This window comes from Bubalus bubalis, chromosome 11 (assembly GCF_019923935.1).
Source record: "Bubalus bubalis isolate 160015118507 breed Murrah chromosome 11, NDDB_SH_1, whole genome shotgun sequence".
Classification (NCBI taxonomy): domain Eukaryota; kingdom Metazoa; phylum Chordata; class Mammalia; order Artiodactyla; family Bovidae; genus Bubalus; species Bubalus bubalis.
In genome coordinates, this window is record NC_059167.1 from 61985670 (window position 1) to 62005385 (window position 19716).

Consider the following 19716-nt stretch of genomic DNA (forward strand, 5'->3'; position numbering starts at 1 on the left):
CTTGGAAAATCATGCTATTTCTGGTCTTTGAGAAATAATGGGATAATTTTATTAGGATTTTTAGAATATGAATATTTTAGTGTGGTACTCCTTGAAGTAAAAATATCCCACTCCTACTGTACCTTGCACTGTCCCCTGCAAGGCCCACATTTGACTGATATTTGGCATTCTACTAAGAAGTCTGACTATCACTTAATTGTTAAGAACTTACGAATCCAAGTAGCTTTGTGAAACATCTGTTTTTGTGTTTTGTTAACAGTCATTGTGGAACTCAAGATTTCGATAGAGAATGCTTCACTCTCACATTAGAGACAGGCTTTAATGATTGTTGTCATTCAGATTTTCTTTAAGAATATTTTGCATAATTTTGTGATAGTTAAATAGCTGCCTTTTCAGAGTCTATTTTCAAGTTATTCTCTTGTTTTCAACTAGCTTGCCCTCAGCTAATCTGTGTAGCAGTTGGATTTTTTTTAATTAATTTATTTTTTATTGAAGGATAATTGCTTTACAGAATTTGGCTGTTTTCTGTCAAACCTCATCATGAATCAACCATACGTATACATATATTCCCTCCCTTTTGAACCTCCTTGCCATCTCCCTCCCCATCCCACCCCTCTAGGTAGCAGTTGGATTTGATAGGCCCTTTCCCTCAACCTCAGCTTCTCTTTCTGTGTTTAGGCTCCTCAAGGCAGCATTCTAATTGGCCTCTCTTGCTTGTAGCTATCCCGCATTGACAATGTTTTGCAACTTTTATATTCCTATGATAAAACAGACCCTTTGTGTCCCCATCTCTTGGTGACATTTTGATGCTAATGTGAGTCTAGGTGATAATAAGAACTGAATAATGGAACATACTGCATACTTCCAAGATAATAAGCTGTATTTAACAAGGGCTTTCTGAGGGCAACACCTTAAGTTGTGACTGATGACTTATGGCTGGTCAATATAGGAGATATTTGTGTTCAGGTAAGAAACATTTATATTCTGCTTAAGCCACAACATGTTGTCAGCTTCCTACTCTGCCCATTCCATTGTTAGCATTCCCTCTGCTTAAAGCACTTGGAAGCAGTTTCCACTAATTATAGAAATTTAAAACACACACACATATCTTACTGGTTCCATTTATATTTAGAAAAATATATTCCTCCTTTTAAGAAAGGAAATTTTCATGTCAAGTATTGCAGCAAAACTTTTCTGAGTTTCTATTGAAATAGACTGACAGTATGATCTAAAAGCCAAGAGGATTCTTGGCCACAACAGAAATAGTCCACATAACAATATGACATATATTAAGTATAATTATTAAAATATACTTAAATATTTTTCAAGCTGATAAAAAAGGATAAATGCTTATAGAATACAGAGACCTGCATTCTAGTCCCAATTTCATAAACTAACATGACCTTCAATAATCAATTGCTGGACATGCACTTCCTCTTCTCATTTTTAAACTAAATTGACTTTACCAACTAGTTTCTAAGATTCCTTTTACAATGAAAATTCTATGTCTTTTATGTGAATTGGTGAAGAATCAGAAAACTAGACTGATAGCTTTGAAAGCTGAAGAGTCAGTTATGACTCCTGCCTTTCGACTGTCAGAATTTAAAAGTTGGCATTCATTAACATTAGAAGATGTAAAGGGAGTCAAATGCAAAAATATTCCATATTACCAGCTTCTGGCCATTCCCACTACGGAAGTTAATAAAGAAAAGGTGGAAAATTCACTTTTGTCCTTTTCTTTTTTACTTATGAGCACTAACTAAGGTCATATGTGGGTTCAAAGAATACAGAGAATATTTAGGAGAAAATCAAACATTTAGTTAAAATCAAGAGACAGCCTTACTGTGGCAGACTCTAATGCCAGCTGTGTGGTTCTACAGCAAAGCCAGGAATAGGGACAGATCTGGGAAACAATCATAATCACAGAAGGGGACTAAGGGAACCCAGCCAAAATCGAATTACTGAAAGGGCAATTGGGCCCCTGAAAAATAATTCACAATGAGGTGGTAGAAAACGGGGCGAGGACTGGACTCTGAAATAAAGTCTCAAAGGAGCATCACTGCCAGTCCCGCACCTGCCTACCCCTAGTCATCCTGCAAGCACACCAATTCCCAGATGAGACGATCTGTGAGCAAGTCCAAAAGTCATCAACCTACACTGCAGTTGCAAGCCAGCCATTCCTAGCAAGGGGGATCTTAGGTGATGAAGCAGAGGAAGGAAGGAGCATCTTCCCTGACACACCAGAGAAATACTTCCTGACAACAGCTATCAGGAAAAAAAAATCAGAGTTGGTGTCATACCTATACTAACTGTTGGGCTGGGCTATCCATTATGGTTGTTTCTGAGACTCTGGTTTCAACAGCTAAAGCAATAATACTGGCAGCATAAGTAAATATAATAAAATGTTAGACCTGTTGGGTATCAGGATTCGGGACCTGGTTAGGGATAGTGTTGATAGCAAGAATTATTTCGCTACAGGGATGACACATATCAGAGGCTCACTCCAAGGAAATTAATTTGGAAACTCAGTTTGCTACTTTCATCACCTTGCACTCCCTAGTGCCAAACCACATCCCTGAAAACTCCTCACCTAACATCAAGCAAATATGACACAGAAGGGCATGTGATTCACCTCTCTACTAATGCCCTGGGCTTCCCTGGTGGCTCAGAGGTAAAGAATCCATCTGCCAAGGCAGGAGACACAGATTTGCTCCCTGAGTTGGGAAGATCCCCTGGAGAAGGAAATGGCAACCCATTCCAGTATTCTTGCCTGGGAAATCTCATGGAGAGAAGAGCCCGGTGGCCATAGTCCAAGTGGTTGCAAGGCGTCAGACACAACTTAGACTAAACAAATATAAAAGTACTACTACTGCCCTGCATGGCCCCTCCCCCTCTGTGAATCCTTTGGCCAGTGGCAAAGGGTTCAGTGCCTTCTGTGGGCAGAAATGAGCTTTGCTCTCTTAGCTCATGGGGTAGATGACCAGAACTGACTCCAGACATCTAGTGGTGAATCTCAAGCAGGTTTTACATGCCTTCACTTTTACAACAGTTTGGATAAATGTAGAATTCTACATATGAAAGCATTTTCCCTCAGAATTAATTTTTTTTTCTCCACTGTTTTCTTATACCCAGTGTTATAGTTGAAATCATGAAAACTAAGAAAATGTGAAGGAACTGTGATTACGGAGATGACAATATATACTAGCATCGTTGATGTTGCTACATTCTCATTCTGCATGAAGAGTCTATAGTTATCCAGTTACTCAAACATACAAAAATCAACATAATATCATCATTGTGTGTAAGCAGCAACACGGTTTAAACAGATGATTTGTTACCTGGAGTGAGACATACTCCAGGTATGTCTGGAGTTGAGGCTGATTTAGTATAGGCAGTAGATTGAGGCTGAACACAGAGATGGGTACATGGGAGAGCCCACAGGAAAAGTAAAACTAAGAAAGTATGTGACTGTCATGAAAAATAGAACAACTACTTTCTATCACTCTTGATAAAGTTCACTGACATGATTGCCTCCAGTTTCAACAAAATATTTCATAATTACAAGGACCTAAACTGGCCTCAATAGCAAGTAAGGTTTTCATAAAGAACCTATGCCACCTGGTCATGCAAGATATGTGTGTCTGGGGGATTTCATCTTTAGAGCGTCTGCTAAATTACATGCCTATAGAAGCTATAGCAGAGAAGGAAATGGCAACCCACTCCAGTATTCTTGCCTAGAGAATCCTGTGGACAGAGGAGCCTGGTGGGCTGCCATTTATGGGGTCGCACAGAGTTGGCCATGACTGAAGCAACCTAGCATGCATGCATGCATTGGAGAAGGAAATGGCAACTCACTCCACTGTTCTTGCCTGGAGAATCCTAGGGACAAAGGAGCCTGATGGGCTGCTGTCTATGGGCTCGCACAGAGTCAGACACGACTGAAGCGACTTAGCAGCAGCAGCAACAGAAGCCATAGAGGATATTAAGTATGTCTGTAAACAGTTTCTCTCCATCCACACACATGAAAGTATTAAGGACCAGCATTTGGAACAGTTGACGTATGAAGTTAAAATACCAGAATCTCAGCCTCCTCTTGGCATCATCTTTTGTGTCCATTGGCATCCTCCACCCTTCAAACTACCCAATAGCTCCTTCATAATAACTTGGTTTGATATATGGCATTATCCTATTCAATTTGACTTGAATCTATTTGGATCATTTATTTTCAAGGAAATTTGTATATTTATACTTTTAATTCATGCTTATAAAATAAGAGAAATGTCAACATTAATGGTTGCATTTTAGGAAGGTAGATGAGCTTTCTTCTTGACCTGAAGACATAAAATTCAAGATATGACAGTGAAGATTTGTCACTTTAATAAATACTGTGTTGAAGTTGAGAGTGAGAGGAAACTGGCATTATGTATCTGTGTCCCAATACCCACCTCAATTATTCACCTATAGTTGACAGTTCTTGAGAACAGTTAATAGAGGTTAATTGTTTTAGGAGTTGCTGAGGTATAGAACAATGTACTGGACATGTCATTTACAAGAATGGAGAAAGTAAATGATCATACTTACACAGAGTTTAGATATAGTGAAAGTCCAGGTGGAGATATGGGATAGAATATATGGAAAGAAGCATAGATTCAAGAGATAATTGTATAGTAATCCTTGTAAAAGTAATAACTGGGTGATGAAAGTGAATAATGTCCCAGAGGGAAGGAGTCTGGAGGAAAACAGAAAAAGAAAGTAAAGACCTAGCAAGCAGCAGCTGTACAAGAAAGGCAATCTTCTGGACAACAGCAAGACATTGGGCGAGTCTGGCTTCACCAGCCACAGCACAGCCTCAGGCCCCAGCCACTGTGTGGCTAGTGTTCAGGGCAGATGAATCATCTGAGGCCCTGCACATCGAAACTTTCTCCAGTCCAGATGTGATGAAGCCATAGGACTCAGGAAGCAGTGTCAATGAACAAGCTGTGCAGTGAAAGCCCCACCCCCACCCCCACTACTACCCCTTCCCCACACCTGCCACCCCCTGTCCATAAGAGAGATTTGGGTATCCAGGAAAAAAAAAAGCCACATAGAATGTCCACAATGATGACGTGAAAGGAAATAAAGGAGCCAATCAAACAGGCAGAACAATCACAGAGGTAGGAGGACAGGAGTGGAGGCCAGAGAAGCCAAAAGAGCACAGCGCATCAAAAGTGAAGAAGCAGAAGAGAAAACAAAGGGAGACAGGAGGGAAATTTTTGACAGTAAAGAAAGTGGAATGATAAAGCAAAAGAAATGGAAGATAATTAATATGCCAATTTACATGAATCGCTTCCTTTGTAAATGGTTAGTTTGGGCCTGGTAGGTTACAGGCACACACTCTGAACGTCAGATGGACTACTTTAATTAATGAATAATATAATGAATGGAACTGAGTTGTCAAACAATTAATTAACGAAAAGTCCCATTAGAAGTTGGATGACAAAGTTTTCAGAGAACCTACATGCCACTGTGTCGTGACATTCACCAGCAACATTCAACAGCTTAAAATCAAACAAAAAGAACTCTATGAACGGATTCATTTTGATGTTTGGCAAAACTAATACAATTATGTAAAGTTTAAAAATAAAATAAAATTAAAAAAAAAAAAAAGAAGAACTCTATGAGCACTGCAAGACCTGAAAAGAAGAAAGGCAGGTGAGCCAGGTCACACAGAGGTGATAATTTTCTAGGCATCAGACAGACCAATGACCTGACCAGGTTGACCATAAACCACAGGCCAGAGAAGAAAATGCATAAGACCCCTCCCCCCAAAAAAGGGAAGATAATGAGCAATCATAAGATAAACTATTCTCTGATATTACTCAAAAGTTCTGTACACATTCATTGAGGACTTGATGTACTCACCATCCTCTCCTCTTAACATTAGCTACCACAGCCAGTGACTCACCTTCTCAGGTCTTGTCCTCATTCACCCTGCTCTCATGCCAACAGCAACCAGCCACACAGAAGGCTGACATCTCACTTAGTTGAGGAAAACTGAAAGTCTGCAGTCCTAGAAGACAGAAAGTTTGGCTCACTGATCTACTCATTATAGATTTTATTTCTGTCCTTCCCACCTACTTGTTTTGTCAAGGGAACTCAAGGAGCAACGTTGTTAAAGATTCAGATAGATATAGTTCTCCCCATATTAACTGGCGCCCATGCAGGATCATTACAGTCACACACAAACAGCTGCATGAAACAGCAAGCACAGCAGTTAATTCCAGCCCCAGGAGCTGGTGACCAAGTGACACTTCAGAAATGTGGAGTTGCCAGATTGAGATTGTTCAGCATGGGGAATTATTGTCTATGGTTGTTTTGGTTTTCTGAAGATAGCCAAGCAGAGAAGCTGTTAATGAGGAGAAATAAGGGGTATCTGATATTCTTAAGAGGCTTTTTGCCATTTTCTAGAGCTACTTTAAATTTCATTTTTATTTTATGATGGTGAAAGGTGAACTCCAGAGCAGTATTATAAAGCTGTCCCTTTAAATTTTAATAATTTAATCACTTCTGTGTTGGTTACTATAGTAATATTCAACTTGAAAAGAAGTGAAAGTGAAAGTCGTTCAGTCGTGTCCAGCTCTTTGCGACCCCTCTATACAGTCCATGGAATTCTCCAGGCCAGAATACTGGAGTGGGTAGCCTTTGCCTTCTCCAGGGGATCTTCCCAACCCAGGGACTGAACCCATGTCTCCTGCATTGGAGGCAGATTCTTTACCAGCTGAGCTACAAGGGAAGCCCAATATTCAACTTAAACATAGAATATATATATTTTTAAATGTATAGAAAAATATATGGGGATAAAGCTATACAATATTCTGTGAATAAAAGTAGAGATTATATAGTAAATTAGATGTAAAGTCACTTTGAAAATAACACTTTACATACAGATTTGAGGCACAATCCAAATCATTTAAGAAAGCTATAAACAGAAAAAGAAACTTGCATATCATGACCTCTAGTGTTATATGAGCAGCACACTACATTAGTGGCTGAGAACCCATTTAGAAGCTACAAAAATTACATTCACTGGTTAATTCAACACATGTTATATACTTTGTGGAAAGCACTCTGCTAGATATTGGAATTTAATTTAAAAAAATGAATTATTTAAAATCCTGTACTCTTTCATTGATTATATTACACATATACTTTCATTTTTATAAAAGCATCACTATGATTTTAATAATTTTTAAACTATTAGTTAAAATGTTAATTTTTTATACATAAATATATATGTGTGCCATATGGATATATGTGTAATATATGAAATGTGAAAACATGTATTTAATAGAGAAGTCACCCTCATTTTGGCACATAAAGCTTGTTTCCTACATTGCTTTTTGTTTATAATAAACATCCTGGAAACTAAATTTTTGCTTACTTCAGCAGTAATCCATTAGGTTAATTTCCAGGAGAACTGATGCATGGAGCCATTTCAAAGGTTTTGCTGTTTATCGTCAAAGTGTGTCACAGAAAGCTTATATCACTTTATTTGCCAGTCGGCAATACAAGTGATTTTTCATTTTTTTCTACCATTGCCAAAAATAAGTGTTATCATTTATAAAATTCTTAAAGATCTTATTATTAAAGAGTGGTAGCTCATTAACATTTTAATTTTTGTTTCTTGCTTTACTAGTGATCTTCAAAATGTCTACATATATTTGTTAGCTATTTACATTTATTCTTTTAGGTACTGCTCACACATATCCTTTTAAATTTCCTTCTCCTGGAGATCTTCCTGACCCAGGGATCAAACCTGCATATCCTGCATAGCAGGCAGATTCTTTACCTCTGAGCCACTAGGGAACCCTACTTGAATAGAAAAGCTAGCAGCTTACCTCCATTTGCTTTCTCTGCTTATCAACAGTGAGGGTAAAAGAATTTTCAACATATGTCCCCAGAGGAAGAATAAACTGTACAAATATTACTTCTTTGTTCTAATAGAGACAGACACTGTTCTCAAGTGTTGGTAGCACATTTTGATAGTTCTCACTTTTCCCTATTTGAATATGCACTTTATCAATTAAATATCAGAAATAAATACAAAACCAACATGAGAGGAATACACTCAGTTAGACAGGACAGATGTGTATAAAAGAAATACTTGTAGAGTATTACTGTGTTCTCTAATTCTACTCAAAATATACTAAAGGAACAATGCTTTATTTTCTCAGAACCTTCTCCTATGGAGAAATTACTAGGAACAGCTTGCAGTGAACATTTAAGATTAGAAGAGATCTATAAATGTAAAGGATCCATTCTAAATCCCTATTTTGTTCTTCAACATTGGTTTCTATGTGCTGCAACTCTATACGAGTTTTTTCGATCATGTTCTCTATATTTTGATTTAGTTGCAGATTTAGTTGAACACTTAGAGATCATGTAGTTCAACCTCCTCATTTTACACATGAGAAAACAGAGACCTTAGAGGTTAAGTGATTTGCCCAAGGTCACACAGCTAGTTAGTGACATGGTAGAAACTAAAATACAGGACTCCTGATTCCCAATCAACCTTTCCACTTTACTATGATGACTTTCTGAAATAGTACAAGACCTTAAATTAACCTTCTAAATAGTTAACTTTCTTAAGGCTAGTGGGAATTCCTGCCAAGCAAGTGGAAAATGATATTGATTTAACTTGTTTCATGCTTTGAGATTACCTGTAGGTTTTCTTTTTTTTCTTTATAAAAACAAAAAAACTTAATCATCATCAAGTCAAACCTGTGGCCTAGAAAAAATTTGCCAATTTCTTCACAGTACTCAACAACTGCCTTATAAATTATAGGTTTTTAAAATTTGTTTTTATGTTATTTTGAATAGAATTGCACATTACATCATGTGGGTAGTTCATGATTGTTAAATACAGCCAAGGCTGTGTGTCAGAGTTTTAAGGACTTTCCTTGGCCTCTCTAGTCTCTCTTCTACCACATACTTTAATAACTGTCATCTGCCTGCCACCTCCTTCAGGTCCTGAGATGACTTACAGTAGACCAAAATTAATTTGGCATAGAAAATTAAAAGCCTTTATTGACCTCAAGTTGCCTGCAACTTGTGTCATCCTGCTGCAAAACCTCAAGCCTAGCTCAGAGGTTCCAACATTTCCAGAAGCTACTCCCCTGACAACATTACAATATATTTTCTAATCCTTTTCTAATTAACCTTTGTCTCACCATCAAAGGATTTAAAATAATTAGCAAGTGGAATCATTGTCAAGAGAGGCTTATGAAGGAACATTCAGTGTTTCTCTACAGTATCCCAGCCCATGTTCATATCATCTTCATAAGAGCTTCTAAATATATATTTTGATATACACTGCTCGATAACTAGTTCTCAGGAAGACTTCCTATGATATAATCTTTTAACACAGGTCTCAACTGCAGCCATAATTGTTCTGCTCAAATTCAGGATTGAAAGCATTGAAGTGAATTACCCCACAGTATACAATGCTATAACAAAAGCAATAGAAAATAAAGGTTTCTTTCCTTAATTTTCTTGCTATACACATTAATTTTTTTCAGCTTTTTTCTTCTTTCAGTTTTGTAGATATAATTGACATCCAGCACTGTATAAGTTTAAAGTATACAGCATAATGATTTGACTTACATATATCATAAAATGATTACCACAATAAGTCTATGAAGCCATTCATTCCTCATATAGATACAAAATAAAAGAATAAGAAAAAAACGTTTTATTGTCATGAAAACTCTTAGTTCTCTTAATCTTTATTCTCTTAATCATTTACATATACAAAATACAGCAGCATTAATTATATTTATCATGTTGTACATTATATCCCTGGTAGTTATTTATCTCATGACTGAAAGTTTGTACTTTTGACCACCTTCATCAAATTCCTCCTCTTCCCACCCCCAACTCTGATAACCACAAATCTCTTTCCTCAGAATTTGTTGAAGTTTAATTAATCTATAACACTATGTTAGTTCCTGGTACACAACATAGTGATTCAATATTTCTATAGATTACAAAATATCCCCACCATAAGTCTAGTTAGTATTTGCCACCATACAAAGACATCAGATTATTATTGATTATATTCCCCATAATGTACAGTTCATGCTCATGACTCATTTATTTTGTAACTGGAATTTTGCACTAATTTAAAACTGAGATTTAAAAATTTTAAAGCAACAGAAAGAAATGAAGAGTGACCCCTGAAGCAAGAAAGAAATTAAGCATGTTAGAGTAGAAAAGAGAGTGTAAACAGAACTAGTGAGGTGGGTTAGGGCATTCAAGGTACTAAAGGAACTCAATGCTAGAGATTTTCCAGAACTAGAAGTGAGGACTACTGCCGTTTTGTCTTTTGTGCTAGTTGTTCAGGGTGACTCACCCTGCATTCTTATGGAGTACACCACTCACTTTAGATCATGTTCACCTGGTACAGATTCTGAAATGGAGAACAGATGGTTTGTTGTAGAGTGCTCTTTGCAGGTACAACTGTGAAAAAAAAAAAAAAAGAACTCACAGGAGTGGGCAACAAGAAAAACTGACCTGTACTGTAATTGGGTCTGAGACTTTACAGAATTGTATGTAAAGCTTTGGAACTGGGATGACAGAGTTGCCTCAAATTGAGGCAAAGAAAATCTGCCTTTATAGTCTTTCCATCAGCCACTCATTAACCTTGAGCCACCCCAGGAAATAGTGGAAACTTGGGTGAGCTAATTCTTCTGTGGACTGGGCAATTCCTATAGATGACAATACAAATCCATCTGAATCTAATTTGATCAGCGCTGTAGAGTAGAAGCTTAAGACCAAAAGGGTGTCAAGGTTCAGAAACTGAAAGGGAATATGAAATTTTTTTGAGGTGGCTGCCCTTCTGATTATTCACACTTGAATTATTTTTAGTGAAAAATTAGGTGCTGCAGGTCTTGCTCCCCTCTCTGATAATTCCTGCCTTTCTTCCTTCGTTACAGGTCATCTCCTAAAAGTATTCACAGGTAAAATTACACACAATTCTTTTTATCTATAATCTATTGCACATAACCAAATTTAAGAGAGTTGGCACTAGGAGTGGAGCTTTAAAACAGATTCTCAGTTGGGATTTTGGACACTGATCATGTATCAGCTGCCTGTCAATGAGGAATTGAACACTCTTAGAACATGGAGCATGGATAACGCCTGGCCTAACACATCGGTGCAATTGTTAAAACTCCCGCTGCTAGTATAATGGCATGTGACAGGGGTGGAAGGGGATATACTAGCTTGTGTAACATCTTAGATGACTGAGAAAGGGAAATGGTAACTAAAAGGGTAATAGAATTCACTGACCATTATAGTGCATGAGTGATTCACTGAAAAGAAATAATGGCAAACATATGAATCACCTTACATTAAAGGTTAAATGTTAAATCCAAATGATTTCCTTGACAGCATTTGTGGAAATCCTAATCTTCTCTAGCTCATCCAGAGGGTGGGCAGAGTTTGAACAAGGCTTAGGACCTAATCATAAAGACTGACAGTTTTATCACTTAGAGACTTTAGCAGATAAACGACATAAAGTATACTTTATTAGAAGGAAAAAAATCCTGGAAGGACAGCATAGGAATCCAATATGGATAGTAATCATTACACATAGTAAATATCTTGGTGTTGGTGTTTCATTACAAAATTGTTTGTTTAAAAATTCAACAGTAAGAAATCAGTTGTTCATATACTTTAGCAATAGATAATCAAATATATATATTTTAAAATGTATATGAACTATGTATAAACTGTAAGGACTGAATCTAATCACATCCAACCTCTGCTTTAAACCCTTCAATGCTTTTCTATTCTATTCAGAGTAAAATCCAACCATAAAATAGTTTCCAGGTCCATCACTAATCTCTTATGTTATCATTTCCTAACAGTCTTCTCTTTTACTAATTCTACAGAGCTACTATGATATCCTTGTGGTTGTAAAATATTTCTGTACTTTGAGGGCTTTCAGAGCAAATTTGCCTGAACCTTAGGACCTGAGCTTATGACCAACCTGGCAGTAAAAATACAACTGATTAAACTAGAATATACCAATAACAAGCAAAGAAATTGAATTATTAATTAAACATTTTCCCAGGAGGTAAAGTACAGGTCTAGATGCATTCACTCATACATTCATTTAAACTTTAAAAATTAAATAATGGCAATGTCTTACAAACTCTTCAACAAAATAGAAAAGAGGAGAAACTTCATACCTATTCTACCAGGCCAGTTTCATTCTAATACTAGAGCCACCAGAAAAAGACATAACACTACCATACGAATTAAACTACAGAGCTATGTACCTCATGAATACAGATGCAAAAATCCTCTAGAAAATGTTGTAAATTGAATCTAACACATAAAAAGAATTATATACCATAAGGCCAAGTGAGATTTACCCCAAGAATGAAAGTTTAACTTTCAAAAAAAAAAAACAAAAACAAATATAATAAATCATTTTATTGGAACAAAGAAAAACAGTCACATAATTTTCAAAATGGACATAAAGTCTTCGACAAAATCCAACATCCATTGATGATTTTAAAAACTCTCAGTGAAAATTAAAGTTGCTCAGTTGTGTCCAACTCTTTGTGACCCCATGGATGTCCATGGAATTTTCTAGGCCAGAATACTGGAGTGGGTAGCCTTTCCTTTCTCCAAGGGATCTTTCCAACCCAGGGATCAAACCCAGGTCTCCTGAATTGCAGGCAGATTATTTACCAGCTGAGCCACAAGGAAAGCCCAAGAATACTGGAGTGTGTAGTCTATCCCTTCTACAGGGGATCTTCCTGACCCGGGAATAGAACTGGGGTTTCCTGCATTGCAGGAAGATTCTTTACCAACTGAGCTATCAAGGAAGACCAACAAACTAGGATAGATGGAAATTTCTCACCCTCATAAAGACATCTATGGAAAACTCTAGGAAAACATCACACTTGATAAAAGACTGAAGGCCTTTCCTCCAAAATTGAGAATAAGGCAAAGTTGCATGTCTTGCCATTATTTTCAACATTGTACTGAAGAACAGCCAGTGCAATCTCACAAGGAAAAAATAACAAAAGATATCATATTGATTGAAAAGAAAGAAGCAAAATTGCCTTTTTTTGGTAGATTATATGATAGTCTTAGCATAGAGAAGTGTTGGGAGCCGGCGGGAGGACCTCCACCCGTGGCAAAGGTCATGACGAAGGAGGCTCGACATATGCAAAGGCGGGATCGAGCCTCAGGAGTCCCCCTGGAAATTCTCGAGCATCTACCCCCGTAACCAGAGCCTGCCTACTTTACTACTTTGTGGTCTCACCTACACCTCTGACTTTACAGGGGGCTGTCCCCCACCACCTCTTTCGGAGAAGGAGTTAACTTAGAGCTCCAGTTAATAAAAACTCCTGGGCGTGACAAGAGTGTTTTAACCTACAAACTCCTCTGAAGGTTCTCTAGCCTGCCTGACAGGCTTGTCTGGCCACATGTGATTGCTCACAGCCTCCCAACTGTGAGAGGCACGAGATGCTTTAAACCTTCTAAAAACAGGTTCCTTAGAAAAGTTAGAAAACCATTAGTATAAGTATAGTGGGCTGATTAGAAATTGTATCGGTGAAGGGTTTTTCATTTGTTGAGCCAATGTTTGTTGCTAAGTCTCCACATCCCCTGCCCTTACACACATTAATGAATATATAGAAGAAATAAGTATTAACCTTTGATATTAATCACGTTAGACCTTAGGCTAACTAAATTCTTTCCTTAATTAAAACTCACTACACCCTCACCCTATAGGAATGTAACTTTATCTGGTACCTTCGGAAGGTGGAGTCTTTTTTAAGAATAATCACCCCTGGAGAAATAAGTGTCCTGGTTGACTGACCGCTGTCACAAGGAGAGGGTCATAAATTGTCAGCAGGCCCCCTGGCCAGAATATGATGTAACACCCCTAAGACCTCTGTATACATTTGTATGAAGCACCTGACTTTGATAAAAGTCAAGACTGCTGACCCCGTGTGACTTTTGCATAACATCTCAGTGTATAAAAGTAGACCATGGAAAATAAAGAATTGGGATCAGTTTCTCAAAATACTGGTCTCCCCATGTCGCGCTCTCTCTCAAACTCTGGCTAAGTCTTCATCTGGAGCGTGGAACCCACCAAGCTTACTAATTTTGCCTGGGCTTCTAAGATCCGACCGGGGAGGCCTCAGTGTCTCCTCTCCTTCGGGAGAATGGAAGGACGCCTGCGGCCTACGTAAATGGTGCAAACTTCTTGTCTTGAAGTTTTATTGGTCTCCCGCGTAAACCAAGCTACTCAGCCTCTTTTCTCCACTGAATTTTCCTACTGAGCTATCCTCATTCTATTACTCTTTACATCTCTAATTAATATCTAATTGAAGCTATTGTATCCTGATCCTCACTGATGCCGTCCCCACCTCAAACTTCCTGGATCAGCCGGGGCTGGACCTCGGCAAAGATCCTAAGAAATTCACAAAAGACAATTGTATTAATCAATTACAATAAGGTCACCTAAGATCAATATACAAAAATCAGTTGTTTGCTACATATGACAAATGATTCACAAATGAAACAGAAAATACAATTCCTTTCACAATAGTGTCAGAAAGAATAAAACACTTAATAATAAATTTTACTAAAGAAGCATAAGACATAAACAAATAATTAATGAGAGAATTAAGATCTAAGCAAATGAGATTTTCCATTCTTATGGATTTGATGATTCAATATTGTTAGGATGGTACTTCTACCAAAATTGACTTATAGATTAATGCAATCTTTATCAAAAATCCAGCAGCCTTTTTTTGTCTAGAAATTGAAAAGTTAATCCTAAAATTTACATAGAAAGGCATAAGACCCTAACATAGTTAAATCAATTTTGAAAAGCAATCACAAAAGTTGGAGGACTTTCACTTCTCAGATTCAAACCTTACTACAAATATATGGTTAGAAGACAATGTGTTACTAGCTTAAGAGAAACACAGAATAATCAAACAATTAAGTCCATAAATGAATTCTAATATTTGTGGTCAATCAGTTGCCAAAAAAGGTTGCAAGGCAATTTGTTGGGGGAAAGTAGAGCCTTTTAAATAAATGATAGTGGAACAATTGTAAATTCATATGGGAAAATGTGAACTTAGACCCTTAGCTCACAGCATGTAAAAAAATTAACTCAAAATTGATCACAGACTTAAATATAAGAGTTAAGGCAATAACATTTTTAAAGAAAACAGATTTTGGGCTAGGCAAAAATTTCATAGCTAGGACATAAGAAGTGCAGCCTGTGAAAAGCAAAATTGATAAATTGAAGCTCATCAAAATTCAAAACTTTTGTTCTTCAAACAGCACCAGGAAGAAATGAAAAGACAAGCATAAAGCTGAAAATTCACAAAATATAGATAAAGGGCTGTATTTGGAGATACAAAAATATAAATACAAAGAAATACCTTATTTAAATACAAAGAAGGTATTTAAACCTTAGTCTTAACCAAGAACAAGAAGACAAAACAATCCAATTTCAGAAATGAGGAAAAGATCTGAATAAACCTCTAACTAGAGAAGATATTTTAATGGCTAATAAAGACATGAAAAGATTCTTAGTATCACTAGTCATTAGGGCAATGAAAATGAAAACCACAGTAAGACACCATTTTATACTAAAATTGTTATAAAAAAATTACAGATAATAACAAAAATTGAAATGGTTATGGTTGGTGATGATGTGAAGGGAAAGGAAACTTCTTACATTTCTGATAGAAATGTAATATGATTCAACAGCCTAGCACTTTAAAGGTTAAATAAGCATAGAGTTACCATATGACCTAGATCTAGAAAGTCTATCTTTAATTACCTATCAAAAAGAAATGAAAGTCTATACCCACACAAAAGCTTGCACACAATGTTATTATTCTCACTATTCATAACAGCCTCAACTTGGAAACAAATGTGCATCAAGCAGTAAATGGATAGACAAAATACCAATAGAACATTTTTTTAGCAAAAAGGGAATGAACTGCAGATTCATACTATGACAGAAACATTATTCTCAGTAAAATTATCCAAACACAAAAGACATAGATTGTATGATCCCATTTGTGTGAAGCCCAGGAAAGGGAAATCTAGAGAGATAGAAAGTAAATTAGCAGTTCAAGTAGGGGAAGAAAATTAACAGTATATTCTCAAAAAAAGGTCTTATTGGGGCAATGAAAATGTTCTAAACCTGATTTATGTTGCTAGTTAAACAACCTAGCAAATTTACTTAAAAATTATTGAAGTTCCCTTTTAAAATGACTGTATTCTATGATATGTCAAATTTGCTTCAGTAAGTTTTTGTTTTTTGTTTTCATAAAGGACCACTAATTACCTAGTGAGAACTACAGACAGATTTACTTCTCAGAAAGTATGTGTTTAATTTCAAGGGAGTAACATCCAGGACCATGGAGATATCCCCCTGGGTAGTACACCAGTCTTATCTTTCTCCTGAAGAGATGAATGTATATTCCAAAGGTTTGGAATAATGACCCATGTTCTTCTTTCCTATTACATTTACAAGGAAATTCTAAAAAAAAAAAAAAGAAAAAAAATCCCAAGAAAGAGATGGAGGGCACTTCTTCTTTCTCCTCTGTTAGTATCATCCAGATCTTACCTTTTGTTAATTTTGTATTCGTCATTTAAATCAAGAAGCATTTTATCCCTCACTTCAAAAGTAAAAGTTAGGACACAGAGAAACTGCACAAGATTTGCTCAAAATAGTAAATAAGACTCTACTCTTTCAGAAATGATTCATGTGAATCCCAGACAACATTAATAAATATTAATATCAAAAATTGAACAGCCTCTTTGATGCTCTTGAACACACCATGCATGATTTTGTCTTTGATCTTTATCTCTGTAAGGACTTCTTTTTCTCAAATATACAAATGGCTGATATCCTACGTCATTTAGACCTGCAATAAAATTTATCTAGAAGTTTGCTTTCCCTTGACTTCATCCTTCAAAAATATCTCCCTCCACTCTCTCATGCTTCATAATTTACTCTGGTTTATTGTTCTTTGTAATACTCATTACCGTCTGAAATATTTAATCAGGAGTCTTATGTATCTCCTATACCCTTCCACATCACTTCACAAGAGGAAGTACCTCTATGCCTTTGGGTTTACTGCTCCATCCTCAGCATCCTACTTGGTGCTTAGTTGAAGTTCAATGACCATCTGTTAAATTAACATTGAGTGAAGAAAGAGCCACTAACAAAGATGGAGATAACAAGGAGGTTTTACAGAGGAGCTGACATTTAGGTGAGGTTAAGAAAGCATAGAGTGTTCTCCAAAAAGAGAGCAAGAGGGGACTTTCCAGCTATCTGTGTGGAAGTAAGGAAAATATAATCAACGATGTCAGTGTCACATGGAACCAGAAAGAGGTCTGATGACTTGGCAAAAGCAAATTAGGAGGAAAAATATGGATTATTCATCAACATATTATTTAATATGTAATAATGTATAATATAATCCATAATATACATACATGATACCTATTCTTATGCAGAGAAACTATGTAGTTACTGGTTAAATCTTTGTGTTAATCTTTTAGGTTAGTCCTTTGCTGGCAGAACTTCTAAAAAGGCAGTATTCTTGAAGTTTGTCTTTATTATGAGTATTTAAAATCATTTAAAAAGTCAATATTAAAAATGAAACATCAGAATCTACTGCTTTCTTTGCAATTAAAAATATAGTTTCATAAATAATGATCTAGGTGGTAAAGTAGAAAAGTATCTTTATTTACAGTTAATGGAATTTAGCTTCAGATTAACCTACTTAGAAATGTTGCAGAAACCAGTAATTGAGAAACCAAATACCACAAGGAAGAGTTGGAGAACTTAGGTTTAATATGCTGGCAGGCCCAGAGGAGTTAACACTTTAAGCTCTGAGCCCCCAAAAAAGGGGTCACAGAGTTTTTATACATGGACAGGCATGATTAAGTAGGTTTGCAAAGGCTGGGTGATTGCAAAGAGCAGGACAAGGGTGAGTGAGACAAGCTCCAGTTCCTAGTATTTTGAGTCTCCACTTTCTGAGACTACATGACCTACATGATCCAGATTTTGCAAGAAGTAAACTTCCCTGGTGGCTCAGACGGTAAAGCATCTGTCCGCAATGCGGGAGACCTGGGTTCAATCCCTGGGTCAGGAAGATCCCCTGGAGAAAGAAATGGCACCCCACTCCAGTACTCTTGCCTGGAAAATCCCATGGATGGAGGAGTCTGGTAGGCTACAGTCCATGGGGTCGCAAAGGGTCGGACACGACTGAGCGACTTCACTTAGTGAGTTACAAAGGCAGAAGGATCAGGAAGTTATGTAAAATTTTAACTTTTCCTCTTCAGTAAAACTTTCTTATATTCTGAATTTCTGAGTAACTATGCAAAAAAAGAGATTGACTAGTAAAAACATTAACATAAATATTGATGTTCTTTCACATAGCCATCTTAAATGCTGGGAGATTTTATTTGACTGGAATTGCCATGGAATATTTGTTTTCTCAAACCTAAAGTCAAAAGGCATTTAGGTTACTGCTATGAACTTGCCAAGTGGTTGAGTAATTACTAGTTGGATTACATACAAATCTTAAATGCTCACTAGCTTTACACAAAAGAAGTCTATTATGCATTCATACACAATTTAATATGGGCTGGCAGGAGGAAATGGGGCAAATTCTCCACAATCTGGTGACTCTGGAATCCAAGCTTCCTCCATCTTTTGTTCTTGCCATCTCAAAACATGGCCTCCAAGTTTGCAGTGTCAGGAGAGTAGCCAGATAGGACAAAGGACTTGCTGCCATGTCTGGAAATGATACACTACACTTCCACCCTCAGTGTTTTACTTAAATTACTTATGATAAGCTTCTGTTTTCAAGGAAGGCTAGGAGGTTTGTCTTCCAAAATGACCAAGAAAAAAGGGAATTGTTTAATAAGTAAACTGTAGTTACCTTACTATACTTGAGAAAAAATGTGGCAGCATCAGGGAATCTGAAAAAAAGTAAATGCATTCTGTTCACTATTCAATTATTCCAATAATATTCCAAATAAAATTTAGCACTTTTTCTCCAAAATCATGATTTCTTAAAAAAATCTTCCCATTAAAATGATCTTACATACTAGTTGCTATATTCCTCAACAACAATGGGAGGCTTTCTGCAAACACAGAGTGTAAATTCTACATTTTTCTTTCTCCTTTCCAGTTTCACTATCTTTCCTGAAACACTTCTATATCTTGGATTTTTAAAGTAATGGTAAACACAAATTTTTAAGAATTTCTTATTCAAAGTCACAAACCAAAACTCTCTATAAAGTGAAATATCAGTGGTTCTACAGATACCTGTTTACTACCACATTTGTTGAGGTGGGGAATGTAGGTGAACTAAGAAACAGTTAGGCTACAATTTTACTGAAAGCAAAGCCTACCACTTGTAACGATTCATAAATCACAGAAGACACAGCCAGCATATATTAAGTTCTGAATTTTTAGACAGGAGAAAGGTAAATGAAGTTCATGAGTAAAGAAAGCTTTGTAAAGGAGTGGTCCATTTACCAGATCCTTAAACAATACAGATACTTGGACTCAAGGTTTGGGTAATTAATAGACATGGATTTGTTCTTAAGAAAAAAAAAAAAAAACACAGAACAAATCATTTCACAGTGGTTAAATCTGCATTA

General features: G+C 36.6%; 1 long non-coding RNA gene across 1 annotated transcript in view; it reads right to left on the minus strand.

The window, feature by feature from the left end:
- The window catches only part of LOC123328094, a 418849-nt gene that overhangs the window by 356063 nt on the left and 43070 nt on the right, over nt 1–19716 (minus strand). Inside the window, exons 4-5 of the long non-coding RNA XR_006542859.2 lie at nt 18990–19029; nt 5945–6049 (exon numbers count right to left, since the gene is read on the minus strand). This is a non-coding gene — a long non-coding RNA (uncharacterized LOC123328094). The remainder of the gene's footprint in view (nt 1–5944; nt 6050–18989; nt 19030–19716) is intronic.